Raw genomic sequence first — 20,702 nt, 5'->3', positions numbered from 1 at the left:
GTATCTATTGATGTAGCACCCATAGGGGTGCCACCTGCAGACGGCTGGAGTACCTGGAGTAGAAGTCCCCACAGGTGTGACAAATCCTAGAGGTGACGCAACTCCAGCAAAATGATGAGACAGATACACCGCATCCATGCCACCACAGCAACCACCTGAGCCACGCTCCTTGGAACTGCCATGAGAGTGAGAAGTAGCACCTGCATCCCGTGCCGACTGTGGGCTCAGTACCTCCATATCTCTATAGCATCCCCCTGACCCTGAAGCACTCCCTCCCTCTGGCCCAAGTCTAGAGCATCGACCTCGTCTACAAGCTAAAGCATCTGATAGCACCAAAGTAGATCTAATAGAGTGGCCTGACGATGTCCAGACAGCTCATGGTCTGCCATGTCTCTTAATCTTGCCATCTGATCTGGAGACATGTGCGTGAAGATATCCTACAACTCCTCATCGCTCATCCCTTGACTTTGATGACCTAAGTATCCAAAAAGGTTACCTGCACATACAAAAATAATGTTAGCATAATCAATTTAAATCATATAAATCATGGTAATATAAATCCTTTAAAAATGATGTTACTTAAAATGCACATCTTATATATCCTTATAAGCGATTAGTCAACGAATTGAGTAAGTGGATGCTCGAAGTATGAAGTATCCTATGGTCCCATGTTAATCTCCTGACACAACTCCGCATACACTGGAAGGTCGATAGATATGTCACCACAAAAGGATGAGTCCACCTCGTTCTTGGACTCCTGTATTTTCTTCATTGTTACCCGATGCTGGCTTTTCTACATGCTCCAAGATTTCAGTGGCTTCCACCCCTTACAATATCGACCCCTCCATTTACATATTGTCCTCATCTATGCTCGGAACATCGCTTTGGTCATATACTCTTGCACTTCGGGGAGCTGAAGGTATAATATACTACCGTCGAGGTTGTCGGGGGTTTGGATAGAAGATTACATGTTCACAAACACATACAAGAGAGATTAAACTATTGTAACATGTACCATGTCGTAATACAATTAACAAACAAATGAGTTCATGCACCTATTCACAATGGACCGACAACACAAAGGTGTCGCGTAAATCCATCTTTTTTTTTTTGGAATCTATTTTGAGAAATCCAGATGGACCTCGTCGAACTGTTGCTCCAGCTCCTTCAAGTACCACTTTGAACCACTACACATCGAATAGTATCATGGAGAAGCTATGGTAATCCACTGTAACAATACTTTACAAGTTCCCAAAATACTCCATCTCATCTATAACTGTGTTTGGATCCATTGCTCGTCGTCGGCTCTCTTCCTCGAACCTTGACATGATACCACAGTCCGTTGTGGAGCGCATTTTGTCAATACGCTCCATACGAAAATGCCGTCTACACAACCGTGCTGCAATGTATATTTTGTAATGTACATTGAAACACTCAAATTAGTTATCACATATAAAATATAGATAGGACAAATCCTAAACATGTCATCACCTTTAGACTACATCCCCTCGAGAATTCACACTCCTCGATTGAGACCTCCGCCCCTTTGTGAGACGCTGGGATCAAAGCTCCATGCAACCATCGCATTGACATGAACCGTGGCATCTCCTCCATGCCCTTGGGATATCGAATCGATACGATGACGTGTACTATGTCGAAATTTAGATCGCACTTCCTCTCGATCTTGCGTAGCTTGGTGGTACCTGGCGAGCCACGTCTCCATAGAGGCATGGTGCAACATACAAAAGCGATTCACCTTCTCCTCCATTGCACCATCCATTATTTTTTCTACCCCATTTCCAACCACCACATCTTTGGTCAGTCTATCATCATCCTTCAGTGAGGATCATAGCATTTTGTTGTCTTGATCCACCATTGGTAGCCATTTTGAAATATGCACTAGCGTCTCAGACACCAACCAACCTTCAGCTATACTACCTTCTGGCCGAGCTCATTGTCGCACAAAGCCTTTTAGGGTTTGCATGAAGCACTCCAAGAAGAACATCCATCGCGTATGGACAGGTCCAACAATCTCCACTTCATCTACAAGATGCACAAGAAGGTGGATTTGTATCGTGAGCATGCTGGTAGGCAAGTATTTCTCAAAGAGACAAACCATCTCCACTGCTCCCTGCCTCGCGGATTCAATAGAGGACGTCTTAATCCCCACCTCGTGGATTCAATAGAGGATGTCTTAATCTCCTTCTGTAAGATCCATTGCACTAAAGTTGACAATATGTAAATGGCCTTGCGTATTTCTAGAGTAAGGCATCATGCGATCGCGATCAGTAGTACAAACTGCCACAAATGAGAAAGCATTATAAACAATGGCTACACTCCAAATAGCAAAATGCACATGCCAATTACAATCCATTCATAGTACAAACCTGATATATCTTATGCCAGTCATGGGATTTTAGCCCTAATAATTGGTTGTCTTTAGAAAATGCAGGCCTGAGAGAATGCATCATACCCATCGGAGTGCAGATAGACTTGACTATTTGCTTCACAATGTGCTCTTCTTTAGTGGACAAAACCCAAGGAGTGCGAGGTAGCTCCATGCGACCATCAGCACTTGACTGCGGCCAAAGCGCCTCCATCTTGCCTACCTCCTTCAAATCCATTCGTACCCCTATAGTGTCTCTCTTTCCTGTGATGTGGTCCCATAGCAAGCTGCCCACATTCTTGAAAATATACATGGGATCCAACAAGTGGTTGATCTGTAAGTGGGTTCAATATGGCAACTCGTAAAAAATTGAGAATCGTCGCATTTTGTTTGGATGTGACTCCGCGTGGACCATTTTCATCTCGTACCAGCGGCATTCATACATGTTGGAGGTCGTCCAAGAAAACCTTTCCTGAGTTCTTGACCCTTTGGCAAGAAAGCGGCCATGTCCTTGATATACCATCTTCTTCATGGTTCGTGACCTTCGAAAGTCTAACAGTGGCCCACATAATATGGACATGCATGATAACCTAAGATAAGCAGGCCTATCTCAACACCTCTATCCAATGAATACAAACTTGAACGAGCTATGATAGATATTACCACCAATGAGAACGGAAGCCTACTTATCGGAGCACTCTCCGAATCCCAGAAATTCATGCATTATCCACATGAGAATGGCTTGAATATTGGCCGACTGTCGGCCATCGCGCTTGCTTATATCTTGCACGGTGACCCCCTCCTCCCACAAAATCTCAAGCTCATCGACCAATGGACAAAGATACACATCCATATTTTTGACTTTGTAGCGGCCGGGGATGAGTAAACTAAGGATAAGATGTCCTTTCTTCGTAGAAAGCCATGGATGGATATTGTAGCTGACAAGGAGTATAGGCCACACACTATAAGAAGTTGAGTGCAGACCGAATAGGTTCACACCATCCATTGCAAGACCAAGCCGAAGATTCCTTGGCTCTCAGGCAAAGCCTGGAAAGGTAGAGTTAATGCGGCTCCATATGTGTGAATCCACTGATATTCGTTGAACTCCATCTGTGGACCTATTTTGCGCATGTCACGTTGTCAAGCTCGCCACGCCAAACGTACAAAACATGTGGTTTATGCGGGGGATAAGCGGAAAGTGTTTAAGAACTTTTTGAGGGATGGTTTGCCCTTGCAAGTCATGTCAATGCTTGTGAAACAAAACCAAGCGCAGATCAGCCACTGTCGTCCAACTTTCGCAATGCTGAGTAGCTGGGGGGCCAATGTCTAACTATCATGTGCCAAGTAGAAGCTCCTAGAGTTCACGAAGGTTTTCCTAGAAGAGACCTTGGAGAGATATGGCCTCTATGTGGAGATACAACTTCTCTAAGTCAGGTGGGTGCTGCTGTCCACAAACACAGATATGGCAGCAACTTCAAAAACAGGCAATAGTAATCCAATGTCAATGACTGAGGTGCAAGGGATCAGCTCTCGAGAAGCAGGAAATACTTCTCTAGAAGGAAGTCTAGAGAAATGTGGCCTATGGAGAGAGATATAAAATCTTCAAGCTAATAGGGTATTGTTGGCTATGGCTGCCATGGAAGCTTTATTGAAGGTAGAATCGCAAATGAAGTCGGGGATGAGATCCAACACTCAACCTGAGCTGGGAAGAGATGGAGATGATCTAAGCCATGTCCGATAGGCTCTAATACCATGTTAGAAGATGCGGATCTAGAGCATGACACAAGCTATGGTGGATGAGAGATAAAGACCAAACTCATAATGACATGGACAAGTAGATACAAACTATTACACAAGTGAATCAGGTTCCAAGATAGATTATCTTGGACTCATAAACACAATCTTGTGTAGAATTGACAATAACAAGATACTTAACTCAAAGTAAAAAGCATCATGACATTGTCTTCATTTCATAGTCAAGTGCAATGCTTTATAGACTTTGAGTTGTTCCACTCTCCTCACTGTGTATATGGGATTCACGACAGCTCTTCTTGGAGCATACATCATTTGTCTATTTCTCAATATCCCTTCCTCCTCTCCCTATCCTTTTCCCTCTCAAAGCTTTGAGCTCTCTTACTCTCTTTCATTTTCTTTCGCAAATTCTTTCGGCAAATACCACACATGAGTTTTCAATGCTTTTTTTTCTCAAAGCGACGTCGCTATTTGTGTCACTATCGACATTGCTATTAGCATTGCAAAAATTAGGGATGCTATTAGAGAGAGAGAGAGAGAGAGAGAGAGAGAGAGAGAGAGAGAGAGAGAGAGAGAGAGAGAGAGAGAGAGAGAGAGAGAGAGGAAGCACAAGATAAAGAAAGAGTATTGTATTGATTGAAGAAGAATGCTAATACAATGGGGATGGATTGATTAGTCCCTATACCCAGCCTAAAGCATCAATGAGAGCACGAGATTTGGTAGCACCAAGCATGGATTGAGAGAGAGAGAGAGAGAGAGATAGAGAGAGAGAGAGAGGAAGAACAAGATAACGAAAGAATATTGTATTGACTAAAGAAGAATACTAATACAATGGGGATGGATTGATTAGTCCCTACACGCAGCCTAAAGCATCAATGAGAGCATGAGATTTGGCTAATGATGACAATGGAAGCACCAAGCATGGAGAGTTAGAGTGTGCACTTGCAAATGAAGATTGAAGATTGAAGAGTGTGTGTGTCTGCCAAGTGAGGGGTGCATCTATAAATAGTAAAGATATAAAAAACTAGCCCAATTGATCCTGAGGAGGCCATAAATACTCATTGACTAGAATTAAATGTTGACCAATGAAGAAGATTGCCAATAAAAAAAGATACCACCCTCCCAAATAACAATGATAATGTCCAGGAGGCATAGGCAGATAGTGGAAAGCGAGAAATGGTCTAGAATTACACAGGAAGCCAACGAATAAAGAAAATATACCTAAATTCTCAAAGCTCTTATGTCTTCATCAGACTCTAATAGGAGCTCACAACCAAGAGATGACAGACTAACCTAACTAACATAGGTAGGCTAACACCCCCCTTAGATATTGGGAGCGTCTAAAGACCCAACAACCTCATGTGATGAAGTATAGAAGCCTAGGGCAAATGTTTCATGAAAAGATCAGTTGTGTTGTTCTTCGTGGAACAGTAGGCCGCCACTAACTCAAAATCCATGATCTGCTCTCAAACATAGTGATATTGAATCGCAATGTGGTCGTGCAAGAACAAAGGACATGGTTCTTGGCCCCAGAGCAAGAATATTGTGGTTGTCGATATGCAACACCATAGGTCTAGGCTAAGGAAAACCAATCTCTACTAATATGCAACGAAGGAAAACTACCTCCATAGTAGAAGAACATAATGTACAATACTCTACCTTTGTAGAAGAAAGGACCATAGTAGGCTTCTTCTTTTACTCTACGAGATAACTCCTGATCCAAGGAAGAAGGCATAACTTGTAGTGGATTGGTGCAAATCCACATCACCTGCCCAATCAATATCACTCCAACTAGAGAGAGTAACCCCCTCCCCATACATGATCCTATAGAATTGAGTCCTGCGTAAATAACAGAGAATGCACATGGCTCCTCTCCAATGTTCCTGAGTGGGAGTCATCATGAAAGAAGACAAAAAAGCCACAAAAAAACAAACATTTGGCCAAGTGTGAATAAGCAAGATGAGGGAGCCAACAAGACACTTATAGCAGATGGCATCCATAAGGAGAGCTCTAGTTGCCAAAAGCTTGGGATTTAGGTCCATGGGGCAACAAATAGGCCAACAATCGGCTATACCAAACTCCAAGAGAAGCTTAAAAATGTAATTGTGTTTTGAAATAAAAATGCCGTGTGCCATTTGATAGGTCTCCAAGCCAAGGAAGAAATGTAGGATCCCAAGATCTGTCATCTCCTTGAGAGTATGATTAACCTCTTCATTAGAGCTCCTTGTAATGATAAGATCATCCACTTGCAAGTTTCCAGTAAACTATCCCCTATTGCAAGAAATTTGTGTTTTCAGCAACACATAGGAAAACAAGGGCCGCCCAAAGCCTGGATGTTGTGGCCAAAGCTCTTGAGGAAGTTGCCTAGTTGTCAAAAGGTAGAACGGGAAATGGACCACCTAAACAAGTACCAGAAGGATGAACGGGGAATGGACCACCTAAACAAGTACTAAATGCAACCTTTCTCATGTGAAGCTATCCAAAGATGTATCTCTAGCTCGTCAACTTAGGAAATAGCACCACACTCCATTCCCTCAACAAACCACACAATGAGATGAAGCACCCCCCATACAATGGGGATGGACTGATCAATCCCTACATATAGCCCAAAGCGTCAATGAAGGCACTAGATCAAGTTGATGGTGATGGCAGCGCCAAGCACAGAGAGTTGAAGTGTCAGAGCACTAATGAGGGCACTAGATGAAGCTGATTACAACAGTAACACCAAGCACAAAGATTCAAAGTGTGTACTTGCAAAGAAAAGACTAAAGATTGAAGAGTGTGCTTATCTACTAAGTGGGAGATGCATCTATAAATAGAAAAGGCACCAAAAAACAGACAGACTTGATCTTGAGGAGGCCCCAAATGCTAGCTGACCAACATTAAATGGTGGTCACTGAAGAAAAATCTCTAAAAAAAGAGCAGACTTCGAAAAAATCCTAGATAATAATGTCAATGTTCAACATGTATATGAAAATTATAGAAAGTAGAAACTGACCTAAGAATGCATACAGAATGTTGACAAATAAAGAAATATTCATTTAAGCTACTAGAGCTCCTATATCTCCATCAGATTCTAACAGGAGCTCATAACCAGGAGATGATATATTGACATAACTAACATAGGCATGCTAACAAAGGCCACGAACCCATCAAAAGGGTCCAAACGGGACAAATCGACTTGTCCATTGGACGTAAATGACACCTTGTACATTATCACATGCATCCAATCTTCTTGAGTTGTCTTTGCTACTCATTGATATCTTTGGAGATTGCCTACTGCATTTCAGGATCCATCAAAGTATGATACTTTTTAGCTGATACTCTCTGCCCCAGATCTTGAGGATTAGGAGTTCAGGGTTGAGTATTCACCTTTCATAGTGTATTTGCTACATTGAGCATTGTATTTATTCATTATTCAAATTTAGATTCTTTTATCTTTTGTGTCATTTTCAGTGTGTTATTCTAACCCTAACTATATTTCTTTATTAGTTTGTGCATTTTTTGTACAATTATGTTTATATTCTACAATGGAGCATTCATTTGCATGGTATCAAAGCTAGGTACTCATTAAAGAAACATAGACCCTTAGCTAGAAAGCTTGTCTTTAGCTTAATCAGAAAGCTTATCTTCAGTTTAATCAGAAAGCTCCTCCTCAAAAACATGAACAACTGAGGGAAGAGGACATCGAACACTTCCACATCAACTCAATCTCCAAAGCAATTCATGCTAAGAATGGAGAAAGGGTGGGTACCACAATCTACCCCATAAGGTTTTGATACCTATGGAGATGCTTTTGACTACCCTAGAGAAACTACACCATATCCTATTACCAATGAGGAGCTAAGGTTGATCATTGCTCATAGAGCAAAGAAGATCAAAGAGCTTAAGAGAAGAATTGTGTCTCAGACATGCCATGATCAAGTGTACATATTAATTTTTGCTCATGCCATATGGATCCACATCCCATGAGAATGCAACGGGACATCCTTGATCCAACCATGTGAGCCCACCCTTGCTATGTCATCATAGAACCTTCTAAAAGATATGCCATGTCATTGCTTGCATAATCAATGATGTCATTATGGAACATTCTAGAATATCTTTATCCACCCTCCAACACCTATAAAACGAGGGGCCCGCAATAGAGCTCCTCATTCTTGCCAAATGCTAGTCTTGGGAGCTCAAGAAGTCGAGACTTCCAAGTAACTTGGAGTTCTAGTTTTAGTTCTTGTCTAGCCATGGCATCCAGTCTTGTCTTATCTTCCATTATACTCATGTTGTCTTATCACATTGTAATCTCATAGTACGAGATCTTGTCTAGTACTATCTTGTATCTTATAAATCCCCGTCGAGGGAGATCTTGTATTATTTATATGTTATATCCATACCTATTGTCCTACAATGTGGGATCCTTCATATCCTATCGAGTCCTATTGTGTATACATATGGTCCTAGGTTGTGGGATCTTCCGTATCTTGTTATCATTGTACCTTGTGTCCCTATGTGGGATTATCTTGTAATCAAAATTCTTCTAACAAATCTTGCATCTAGTCTAGTCTCTCGAGCACAGTCTAGTGCTCTCATAACAGTTTGGCAAGACTACTTTCTAGCCCTACTGAGCACCATGGAGGTGACCCTTGAAAGAATCATGACCTCCCTTTAAAACCTCCAACAACAAATTCAAGTCTTGAATTAACGACAAATGCAACTTCAAATAGAACACCCTATGCATGGCCTTGGGCTTCAAGAGATGCACGACTAGATCCAAGACTTGCTAAACAACAAAGGAAGTGATTAGATGATTATGTGTATTTATCAACCCCCAAAAAGAGAGCTCAAGATCAGAATGCTAGAGAAGTTCAATGGTGACCCAGGGGATTCCTACAACAAGTAGAGCTCTATATCCACATGCAACTGGATAGGTATCCAAATGATGATTCCAATGTGAGATTCATTAGGACTTTGCTTTGTGGTCAAGCTTTATCATGGTTCACCCCAATCTTGGAAAAGAATATGTCAGTATTTCATAACTATGAGGCATTTCTTTGCAAGCTCACATCCACATTTGGAGATGCAAACACTGGTCGAGTAGCAGATACAAAACTTCAGAAGCTATGACAAGGTAACTGTCTTGGCTTTGCTTATGTATTTGATTTAGGAAATTAATTTGTGACCTTAGTTGGACATGAGGAGTATTTTATCACATGCTATCGCATTAGAGGATGGGTTAACCACTAACTGGTTACTCTTCTCATCACCTAAATTATCTTTTGTAGAGGACTCATGCTCTACATAACTCATTAAGTCCATCATTAAGTTTTGTATAGGGAAAGCCAAGGTTTTCCACCCTTAAACAAACCCCATTTTATGGTTAGCTTAGCATACTCCCAATGGAAATTATAAACTTAGGTCCCTTTATTACAACCTAGATTCGGAGACCGCCACTTATAGGTAGCTGCCGACAAACACACCAGCGATGGGACCTAAAATGGGCCAGCACTGGCTATGGCACTAGCCGAACCTCATGCATATGACAGACAACCCCACCACACGGCTTCACGGGCCAGGATGTCTAAAACTCACATTGCACTAAAGATTTATGACTATTTTGTGTTTGTATTCAATATATAGTCCAACGTTCACCTTCCCTTCTCCTCAAAGAGAGATCCCATAACATATAGGCATAATGCCTCGTAATACACACATAGGGAAGCACCTCTCGGATAATTGCCATGGCTCCACTACTACGACTCTCCTACATCTCGAGGATTAGCCCCAAGATGCGTCGCTAACACATATAACATTCAAACAAACTCCACTCTTTCATAATTCAGCGTTCTAGGAGATTTTTATTTGCCTCACAAGACTTTTCCCAATGGAAGCACCCGTCTAATCGACAACTTAGGTTTCATGTCCTCTCAGCATTGGTCAAAGTTTATCAAACAAGTGCAATGCATTCCAGGAGATACCACATGGTATGCTTGATGCAAGGTGTATGACAATTGTGCACAGCCATTTGATGATTTAAAAAACAACCATGTGGAGTGTGGAAAACAGCCCTTTCATAAATTTTAACTAAGCGTTACGTGTTGCGCTACTTTCACTACAAGGATTGTAATGTATAGCGACAACGAGTAGCGACGCAAGTAGCGGCATCCCACAAGGAAAAAAAACAGGTCGAAACCCAAGTGCGGGTTCATTTCGCGCATTTTCGTCGAACATTTTGAGAGGGAGAGCGAGAGAGAGAGAGAGAGCGACCGTCTTGCATAGAGTAAGAGAGGGAGAGGAAGAAGGTTTGCCGCCGCCATCACCGCCGCTATTCGTGAAGGAGAGGAGGAGCCTTCATCACGAAGAGGAGCCGCCAAACCCTCACCATATCTCATCGGTGAGTCGATTCTCTCCTTCTTTTGCTTGTTTAGGAGAGGAAATGAGAGAGAAAGAGAGGGAGAGGGAGAGGGAGAGGGACGGAGAGAAAGAGAAAGAAAGGGGGAGAGAAAGAGAAAGAGAAAGAGAAAGAGAGGGAGGGGGAGGGGGAGGGGGGAGGAAATGAGAGAGGGAGAGAAAGAGAAAGAGAGGGAGAGGGATGGGGAGGAAATGAGAGAGGGAGAGGGAGGGAGAGTGCATTCTCTCTCTCTCTTTTACTTTTGCTTATATAATTTGTGTATATATATTGAGAGAGGGAGAGGAAATGAGAGAGAAAGAGAGGGAGAGGGAGAGGGAGAGGGAGAGGGAGGAAATGGAAGAGGGAGGAGGATGAAATGAGAGAACGAGAGGGAGGGAGAGTGTATTCTCTCTCTTTTTTATTTATATTTTGTATAATTTGTATATAATGAGAGAGGAAGAAGAAATGAGGGAGAGGGAGAGGGAGAAAGAGAGTGAAATTAAAGAGAGGGAGAGGGAGGAAATGGGAGAGGGAGGGGGAGGAAGAGAGAGAGGGAATGAGAGAGGGAGAGAGAAAGAGAAAGAAAAAGAGAGGGAGAGGGGGGGGGAGGAAATGAGAGAGGGAGAGAAAGAGAAAGAGAGGGAGAGAAAGAGAAAGAGAAAGAGAGGGAGAGGGAGAGGGAGAGGTATGGGGAGGAAATGAGAGAGGGAGAGGGAGGGAGAGTGCATTCTCGCTCTCTTTTACTTTTGCTTATATGATTTGTGTATATGTATTGAGAGAGGGAGCGGAAATAGAGAGAGAGAGGGAGAGGGAGAGGGAGGAAATGGAAGAGGGAGGGGGAGGGAGGGAGAGAGAGAGAAAGAGAGGAAGAGGGAGAGGGAGCGAGAGGGATAGGGAGAGGGAGGAAATGGAAGAGGGAGGGGGATGAAATGAGAGAACGAGAGGAAGAGAGAGTGTATTCTCTCTCTTTTTTATTTATTTTCTATATAAAGTGTATATAATGAGAGAGGAAGAAGAAATGAGGGAGAGGGAGAGGGAGAAAGAGAGGGAAATTAAAGAGAGGGAGAGGGAGGGGGAGGAAGAGAGAGAAAATGAGAGAGGGAGAGGGAGAGGGAATGAGAGAGGAAGAGGGAGAGGGGGGAGAGACGAAAACATAATAGGAAAATGAGAGAGGGAGAGGGAGAGGGAGGGAGAAGAAATGAGAGAAGGAGAGGAAGAGAGCAAAAGGAAATGAGAGAGGGAGAGGAGAGAGAAAAAAGAGAGAATGAGAGGAGAGAGAAAAAGAGATAAGATGTTAAACATAATAGGCAAATAGAGAAAGAGAGGGTGTGGGTGAGGGTGAGGGCGAGGGAGGGAGAGGAAATGAGAGAGGTAGAGGAAGAGAGAGAAAGAGAGGAGAGAGAAAAAGAGAGAAATATCATTAGACCTGATGGAAAAATAGAGAAAGAGAGAGTCAGGGTGAGGGAGGGAGAGGAAATGAGAGAGGGAGAGAAAGAAAGAAAGGGAAATGAGATAGGGAGAGGAGAGAGAAAAAATAAAAGAGGGAGAGGAGAGAGAAAAAGAGTAAAAATTATTAAATGTAATAGAGGAAGAGAAAAAGAGAGGGTCATGGTGAGGAAGGGACATGAAATGAGAGAGGGAGAGAAAGAGAGAAATGTAAATGAGAGAGGGAGAGGAGAGGGAAAAAATGAGAGAGAGAGAGAGAGAAGAGAGAAAAAGAGAGAAAAATCATTAAACCTAATAGGGAAAGAGAGAAAGAGAGGGTGAGGGTGAGGGAGGGAGAGGAAATGAGAGAGGGGAAGGAAGAGAGAAAACGAAATGAGAGAGGGAGAGGAAGAGAGAAAATGAAATGAGAGAGGGAGAGGAGAGAGAAAAAATGAGTGAGAGAGAGGAGAGGAGAGAGAAAAAGATAGAAAAACCATTAAACCTAATAGGGAAAGAGAGAAAGAGAGGGTGAGGGCGAGGGAGGGAGAGAAAATGAGAGAGGGAGAGGAGAGAGAAAAAGGAAATGAGAGAGAGGAGAGAGAAAAAGAAATGAGAGAGGGTAAGGGAGGGAGAGGAATGAGAGAGAGAGAGGAGAGAGAAAAAGAGAGAGGGAGGGAGAGGAATGAGAGGGAGAGGAGAGAGAAAAGAAAATGAGAGAGAGAGAGAGGAGAGAGAAAAAGAGAAATATCATTAAACCTAATAGGAAAAGAGAGAAAGAGAGGGTGAGGGCAAGGGAGGGAGAGGAAATGAGAGAGGGAGAGGAAGAGAGAAAATGAAATGAGAGAGGGAGAGGAGAGAAAAAAAAATAAGTGAGAGAGAGAGGAGAGAGAAAAAGAGAGAAAAACCATTAAACCTAATAGGGAAAGAGAGAAAGAGAGGAGGAGGGCGAGGGAGGGAGAGGGAGAGGAAATGAGAGAGAGAGAGAGAGGAGAGATAAAAAGGAAATGAGAGAGGGAGAGGAGAGAGAAAAATGAATGAGAGAGGGCAAGGGAGAAAGAGGAATGAGAGAGAGAGGAGAGAGAAAAAGAGAGAGAGAGGGAAGAATGAGAGGGAGAGGAGAGAGAAAAGGAAATGAGAGAGAGAGAGAGAGAGAGGAGCGAGAAAAAGAGAAATATCATTGAACCTAATAGGGAAAGAGAGAAAGAGAGGGTGAGGGCGAGGGAGGGAGATGAAATGAGAGAGGGAGAGGAAGACAGAAAACGAAATATTATGTGCTAGATATTGAGTACTAGGTACTAAATACTAATGTTCTATGATACTATATGCTAGGTCATAGAAAAAGAGAGAGATGGAAGGAGAGGATAACAATCTAAGAAAAGAAAAGAATGATAACAAAAACAAATTGTTTATTGTAACGTAGAAAAAATCGAAAACGAAGAAGGTCATGTTGTTCAAGATCGCGAGGCGTATCTTAATCAGCGTGTCCCATGTCCTTGCTCTCAATGCAAGTTGGCAATTAGACGAAAACACCAATTGCCTATAGAACACGTACGACGATTTGGCAAGTTTCAATCTGAGATCATTGATTAGGCGATTGCGGATTTTTAGCAAATGGTAATTTGAAGTTAATATCAATTATGCTTTGTCCTCACAAGCTAATTGAATACCATATACAATAAGATTGGGTCTCGTTGGCAAATTTTCTATCTAGGGAGGTGATTTCTCATCCCAAGGGGGAGTGCACCCTTTGCGGCCAATTAGAAGAGTACGTGGGCATGCGATGGATGGAGTGCAGGAGCCAATCCACCACTCGTAAGGCCAATCTATACCATCAATGCCAGAGGAGACAGGCAACCTTCCAGACCTACCTACAATCTTGGAGCCTGAGATGGAGGCAATGATCGATGCATTGATTCCCATGGATGTCGAGACTTTTGATCCGCTTAGAGAGGAAGTATCCATACCATTATATGATGGGTGCCGAGTATCTCGGCTGAAGACATTGCTTGCACTCTTAAGTGTGAAAGAAAAATACGGGTGGAGCGATACGAGTGTGATCAAGTTGTTCAGGTACCTTCTACATACGCTTCATTGATTTTTTTTTCGGTACTATTATTTAAAAAAATTGTGCTTTATCAAGGTGTTTTATGATTTTTTTAAGGTTATTGAAATATCATATATTACCACCTGCAAATACCATGCGTGAGTCTCGTGATGATGCATGACATGTTTTACAGAAGCTTGACATGGACTACAATAACATCCATGCATGTATCAATGATTGCATACTGTTTCGAGGAGAATACGAGACTATGAAGACATATCCAAAGTGTGGTGCTCATAGGTATCGACAGGACTTGCAAGGGCAAACCATCCCTCAAAAAGTTCTTAGACACTTTTCACTTATCCCCCACATAAACCTCATGTTTCGTACGTCGGGCATGGTGAGCTTGACCAAGTGGCATACGCAGAATAGGTCCACGAATGGAGTTTAACTAATATTAGCGGATTCACACGCATAAAGCCACATTGAATCTACCTTCCCAAGCTTTTTTCGAGAGCCAAGGAATCTTCGGCTCACTCTTGCAATGGATGGCGTGAACCCATTCAGTCTGTGCTCAACTTCTTACAGTGTGTGGCCTATAGTCCTTGTCAACTACAATACCCCTCCATGGCTTTCTACGAAGAAAGGACATCTCATCCTTAGCTTGCTTGTCCCCGGCTACTACAAAGTCAAAAATATGGACGTGTATCTTCGTCCATTAGTCGATGAGCTTAAGATTTTGTGGGAGGAGGGGGTCACCGTGCAAGATATGAGCAGGCGCGATGGTCGGTGGTTAGCCAATATTCAAGCCATTCTGATGTGGACGATGCATGACTCTCTGGGATTCGAGAGTGCTCAGGTGAGTAGGCCTCCGTTCTCATTGGTAATATCTATATTTTATCTCGTTCAAGCAAGTATTCACTAGGTCATGGTGTTGGAACAGGTTTGGTTACCTCAAGTTATCATGCATTTCCATTGTGCGGGCCACAGTTAGACTCCCGAAGGTCACGAACCATGAAGAAGATGGTATATCAAGGACACGTTGCTTTCTTGCTAGAGGATCATGAACTCAGGGAAGGTTTCCTTAGACGACCTCCAACATGTATGAACGCCACAAGCTGGTACGAGCTAAAAATGGTCCACACGGAATCACATCCAAATGGAATGCGACGGTTCTCAATTTTCTACGAGTTTCCATATTGGACCCACTTACAGGTCAACCACTTGTTGGATCCCATGCATATTTTCAAGAATGTGGGCAACTTGTTATGGGACCACATCACAGGAAAGAGAGATACTATAGGGGCAGGAATGGATTTGAAGAAGGTAGGTAAGATGGAGGCGCTTTGGCCACAGTCGAGTGCTGATGGTCGCGTGTAGCTTCCTCGCACTCCTTGGGTTTTGGCCACTAAAGAAGAGTGCATCGTGAAGCAAGTAATCAAGTCTATCTGCACTCCGACGGATATGATGCATTCTCTCAGGTCCGTATTTTCTAAAGATGACCAATTATCAAGGCTAAAATCCCATGACTAGCATAAGATATGTCAGGTTTATACTACGAATGGATTGTAATTAGCGTGGGCATTTTGCTATTTGGAATGTAGCCATTATTCATAATGCTTTCTCATTTGTGGCAGTTTGTACTACCGATCGCGATCGCAGGATGTCTTACTCCAGAAATACGTGGGGTCATTTACAGGTTGTCGAGTTTGGTGCAATGGATCTCACAGAAGGAGATTAAGACGTCCTCTATTGAATCCGCGAGGTGGGGAGCAGTGGAGATAGTCTATCTCTTTGACAAATACCTGCCCACCAGCATGCTCACGATACAAATCCACCTTCTTGTGCATCTTGTAGATGAAGTGGAGATTGCTGGACCTATCCATACATGATGGATGTTCTTCTTGGAGCACTTCGTGCATCAATGAATTGTAGCGCTGGTTGGAGAAGAGCACATGTATCAACTTTTCTTGCATCCTGGCTTCTGCATCGGGGATATCTTGGATGCTTATGCCGTCATTTGTGAGCACATCTTCCCTCTTCATTTTAAGCATGGCATAAACATCCCTTTTTTGTTTCCTCTCCGTCTTTGGCTCCAACCCCAAAGCCTTCTCCACCAAGACTGGGTCTAAGCGGACCTGTACCTGCTTTGCATTTTCTCCTCTACCCACCGTCACAGTGACACATTCTTGATCTGGGTTGTACGTTTTGAGGAACTCCACGCACTTCAGGTGGTCCAGCTCCTACGAGAAATTTTCAAGATACTTCGTGAGGTTGCATTGTTCAACCACCCTCCTAGCTGCTTCCTCCTTGGCCACCACAACTTCTATTTTGTGGATGGTTCGAAATTTAAGTTGGCTGAAGGTGCAGTTCTCTAGGTGGATGCGGTATTGCTCTCTTTCCTCGTCTGTGAAAGGGAGTCGGTGGGCGCGGTCTTGCTACGACATTTTATGTTCCTGCCATAAATCGTAACTTTCATTAATGCTTTCCACATATTAATTCATTGATTCCTGGAAAAGAAAAACACTATGCTTTTAAATGAATTCATTAAGAAGCAATGTAGATTTTCCTTTTTAAACTTGGACTTTTTTCTCTTTACTTCAAAGTTTTCATGACCATTTTCCTACCCCATCTGTTTTTTCATAATATATGTTTATGTTTTTCACTGATTTTGCTTTGATTTACCCCCTTTCATTCATTTCTCATCTTATTCATTTCACCTTACCCCCTCCCCTTCCATCTTGAGAAGAATCCTTCCTAGGATTGAGGGTCAAAAGGTCAAGGGATTTCGGCATGTTGGTGTAGGAGTTACTTGTGAAGGAGCCAAGTATAGAAATTTGGATTGTACTCCAATTGAGCTTCACGGTCCAAATGAAAGGGTCGAATGCCCACATGCGTGATGTATATGAGAACATCTGTGAGGAAGTCACCAGAGTCGACACTGCTAGTAATGTGTAACTCTTCCTCAGTCAACAAGCGATCGAGGTAGGAGTGTCCTTTGATGTGTTCTTCCATGGGTCGGCCCCGAAGAGTGGTTAACACTCTATACGAGGTGGGTGCGACGTAAGTGGGATCATACTCTACTGTTTTGATGGCGCGGCGTTGCTCAACGTTGGTCATTATGCGACATCCTTCAACTTCCCATTGCAACCTAAGAGCGTACCACTGCCTCAAGAAAGGTGATCCAGTATCAGCGAGTTGTGATAACTCCGCGATTTCTTGGTCAGTGATAGCAGAAGTGGTTCATGGATCGTATGACGTGTTAAGGCATTGTTTGATGGCTTGCTCCTTGGAGATTTCAATGTTAATCAACTCAGCAATGGAGCGAGAAGCTTTTGCAAATGCAAATTCAAAGGTTTCCCAAGAGCAAGGCATATTTTGTACTTCAGTTGCAAAGGGTTCTTCTAATAGACCTAAGTCCAAGTGGTCATAGCTTAGCGCGAGTGACACAAAAGTGTCATCTAGTATTTTAATACAATCCATCACGTCATCCCTGGTGTCCTTAGCGAGGTCAGCGGCTAGCGCTAAAAAGGATTTTCGTTCATAAGAGGGCGTAAAACCGACAGGTGGTTGAGGTTTGACAGAGCAAGAGCTTTTGACAATGAAGATGGGTGGTTGGAAGGGTTCGTGAGTTTGTGATTGGGCCGCTTGGATGTTGAGTGGATTAGGAGCAGCCATGATGGACGGGCTGCTACATCCAGGTTGGAGTTGGGGAGGCGGATTGACTTCGATGGGTAATGACTCTTGTGACGGAGCCTGCGGTTTGGGCCGGTAGGCTTGTGGGACTATCTTGGCGTGGATGAGGTGGATGGTTGTGGTTCAGGAGAGCAATGAGACTTGTGGTTTTGAGGGTTTATGGAACGCGGTTTGATCAAGCTTGAGGGCAGTGTATGAATGGTGCCCTTGGCCGTGTGGGCCTTAGGGATCCACAGCCAGGTATTTTCCTCGTAGTAGCCTTGCGCACGTAAGAGGGCTTTAGGGACCCATCTTTGCTTGATCATGCGGTGCTTTCTGTGACTACGTCTGGGCCTCCTAGGTTTAGAGTTTTTTGTTTTATGAGGATAGAAGCGTCAACTCCTAGGTGGTGGTTGCAGCTACTTAGGCTTCCATTGAAATCTAGGCTGTTGAGCCTTATGTTTTGCTACTATGGGCTGTGATTCGTGAATTCTGGGAGGTGGCGGCCGCGCACTACCCCCCTCCTTAGATTTGGTTATGGAGAATTCTATTGGTGGCTTTGCGGACGATGATGAAGTCGCGCAGCCCTTGCTGAAAGCTGTGACAATGCGAACGTTGCCTATTGCGAGGTGGATGCGCTACGACTCATAATTAACATTGCAGTGAGTCTACTTTTTGAAAGTGCGCCCTAGCAGCGACTTCGTGTGTCTTTAGCATTTGGCAACACGTAAAAAATTATTGTGACAGTCTCAGACTCGATAGAAATGGCTACTTTGCACTTGCCGAGGAGTACATAGGAATGGGCCCCATAGGGGCTTAATTTAGCATTCGTGGGCTGAAGTGGTGGTCTACCAAGTTTGGTCCAATGATCGTGAGTTAGGACATTGAAGTCTTCTCCCTCATCGATCAAAGCGTTGAAAGCGCATGTTTGTTTTGCAGTGATCGTTATATGGAGGTATGCGAGCTCTACGGCTTCCTCATTCTCATCATCAATCTCGGTGATTGTGGCCACTCGTACTTTGACAGGCAGTTCTAACATCGAGGGCTCATGCAAAGGATGGGTGGGAGGGTAGTACTTCTTGATACGACTGCCATTGAAGAAGCCTATTCCCTCACCATCTAAGGTTTCGAGTTTGACATTGCATGTGTGGCTGATCGCACAAACTTTGAAGGGTCCAAGGCCTCGAAATTTCATTTTCTGTTTATGTCCCTTAACGGAGTAGAGGAGCACTAAGTCACCCTGTTCAAAGTCGTGCTGCTTGACATGCTTGTCAAACCAACTCTTGCAATGGGCCTTCTCACATATAAGTGCAGGGGTGGCTAGAAGACGGGTCATTGATAGGCGTTCAAGCTCGACTAGGCGTTGCATCCATGCCTCCTTCCCTTCCCATCATTCTTGCAGGGCTATTCTCAGGCTAGGAATAAAGAATTCTAAGGGTAGGATTGCTTCTGTTCCATAGGTCAGCCTGAACGAGGTTTGACTGACAGCCGTTTTATAAGCTGTACAGTAAGCCCACAAACTTGCCATAAGCTTGTTGTCCCAGTTGCTATGTGAGACTGAGACTACTTTGGTCAGGACATTGACAAGAATCTTATTAGTGGCTTCTGCCTAACCGTTTGCCTGAGGGTAGTATGGCGATGATTTGCGATGGATAATGAGAAAGGTGGACAGGAGATGTGCTATCACTTCGCTGATGAAGTGCGTGCCTTGGTCACTAACCAGTTCGATGGGGTAGCCGAATCGCGAGATCACTTGCTCCCATAAGAACTTGGCAGTCGTCCTAGCGTCATTTTTACGTTTGGCTCTTGCCTCTACCCATTTCATGAGGTAATCCATGGCCACAATGATGTACTTGGCTTGTGAGTACTGCCTCACAAGATTGATGGGTCCTATGAAGTCGATTTCCCATTTTTCGAAGGGTTATCGAGCAATAATTGGGGTCAACTCTATCTGATCCTTGCGAATCGAGACCCCAATTATTGACCCCAATTGCAGGAGGACCTTCCGCAATGCCGTTGTGTGCCTCTGAGAGCATGTTGTGCATCTCATGCTCACATACGCATCTATGCAGCAATCCGTCTTGCCCCAGTCTATAGAGTTGGCCTGTAATCAGCTGATAGGGTTGGATCTTAAGGATTAAGCGCCTAAGTCGGGCTTTTTCTATTGGTCGCTCAGGTAGTCCGTGCTCAAGCACTTAGACTATGTCATCCGCCCAATATGGCGTTAGATCAGCCTTAAATAAATCTCTCTTGCTGGACAGGTGAAATAGATGGGCATCAATGATGCCTTGTCTAGCGGCTTCTCCCGTGGGAATGCGTGACATATGGTAAGCCATGTAGTGTTGTTTTCCTTTCCGCACAACCACGGAGAGATTGAATTCCAAGAGCAGAAGGAGCCATCGAGCTATGCGTCCTGTAGCAGAAGGTTTGTCTACTAGATAGAGGAGGGCTTGATGGTCCATGAAAAAGATAAAGGGTGTGGCCAATAGATAATGCCAGAATTTCTTCACAGCGAACACCATGGCTAATCCCTCTCTTTTTGTTGTCGAGTAGTTCATTTCCGTCTCAATGAGTTGTTTGCTAGCAAAGCTCACTGGATAATCTAAGTTGTGCTCACCAGGTTGGCACAACATTGCCCCCACAGCGAACTTAGAAGCATCAATGTATACGTGGAAGATAATGGTCCAATCTGGGGCTCGTAGAATTGGTGCTGTGGTTAGAGTCTTTTTCAATTCTTCGTACGCTTGTTGGCATGCCTCGGTCCACTCGAAGACAATCAGCATCTTGTCCAATGGTCTAGCGATCAACGCATAGTTCAGTACAAACTGCCAATAGTACCCCATATGGCCTAAGAAGCATTGAACTCCCTTGTAATTAATTTGGGGTGGAAGTTCAACAATAACCCTGACTTTCGAGAACTCAAAGGCAATGCTATTCTTCGACACTACGTGCCCTAAGATGCATCCGTGCTTTATCCAAAACTCGCAATTTAAGGGGTTCAAGGAGAGACGATATAAGCGACACTGTTCAAAGAC

General features: G+C 43.6%; 1 protein-coding gene across 1 annotated transcript in view; it reads right to left on the bottom strand.

The window, feature by feature from the left end:
* Nucleotides 1-308: 308 nt before the first annotated feature.
* The window catches only part of LOC148020745 (uncharacterized), a 127,873-nt gene continuing 107,479 nt past the window's right edge, over nt 309-20,702 (bottom strand). The window contains exon 8 of the transcript XR_015694583.1: nt 309-496. The gene's annotated coding sequence lies outside the window, so the exon portion shown is untranslated. The remainder of the gene's footprint in view (nt 497-20,702) is intronic.

The sequence above is a fragment of the Lygodium microphyllum genome, chromosome 18 (genome assembly GCF_053477565.2).
Source record: "Lygodium microphyllum isolate KBCC chromosome 18, Lygodium_microphyllum_v1.1.10, whole genome shotgun sequence".
Taxonomy (NCBI): Eukaryota; Viridiplantae; Streptophyta; class Polypodiopsida; order Schizaeales; family Lygodiaceae; genus Lygodium; species Lygodium microphyllum.
The sequence above is the reverse complement of the archived record's forward strand: the minus strand, read 5'-3'. Positions and strand labels throughout refer to the sequence as shown.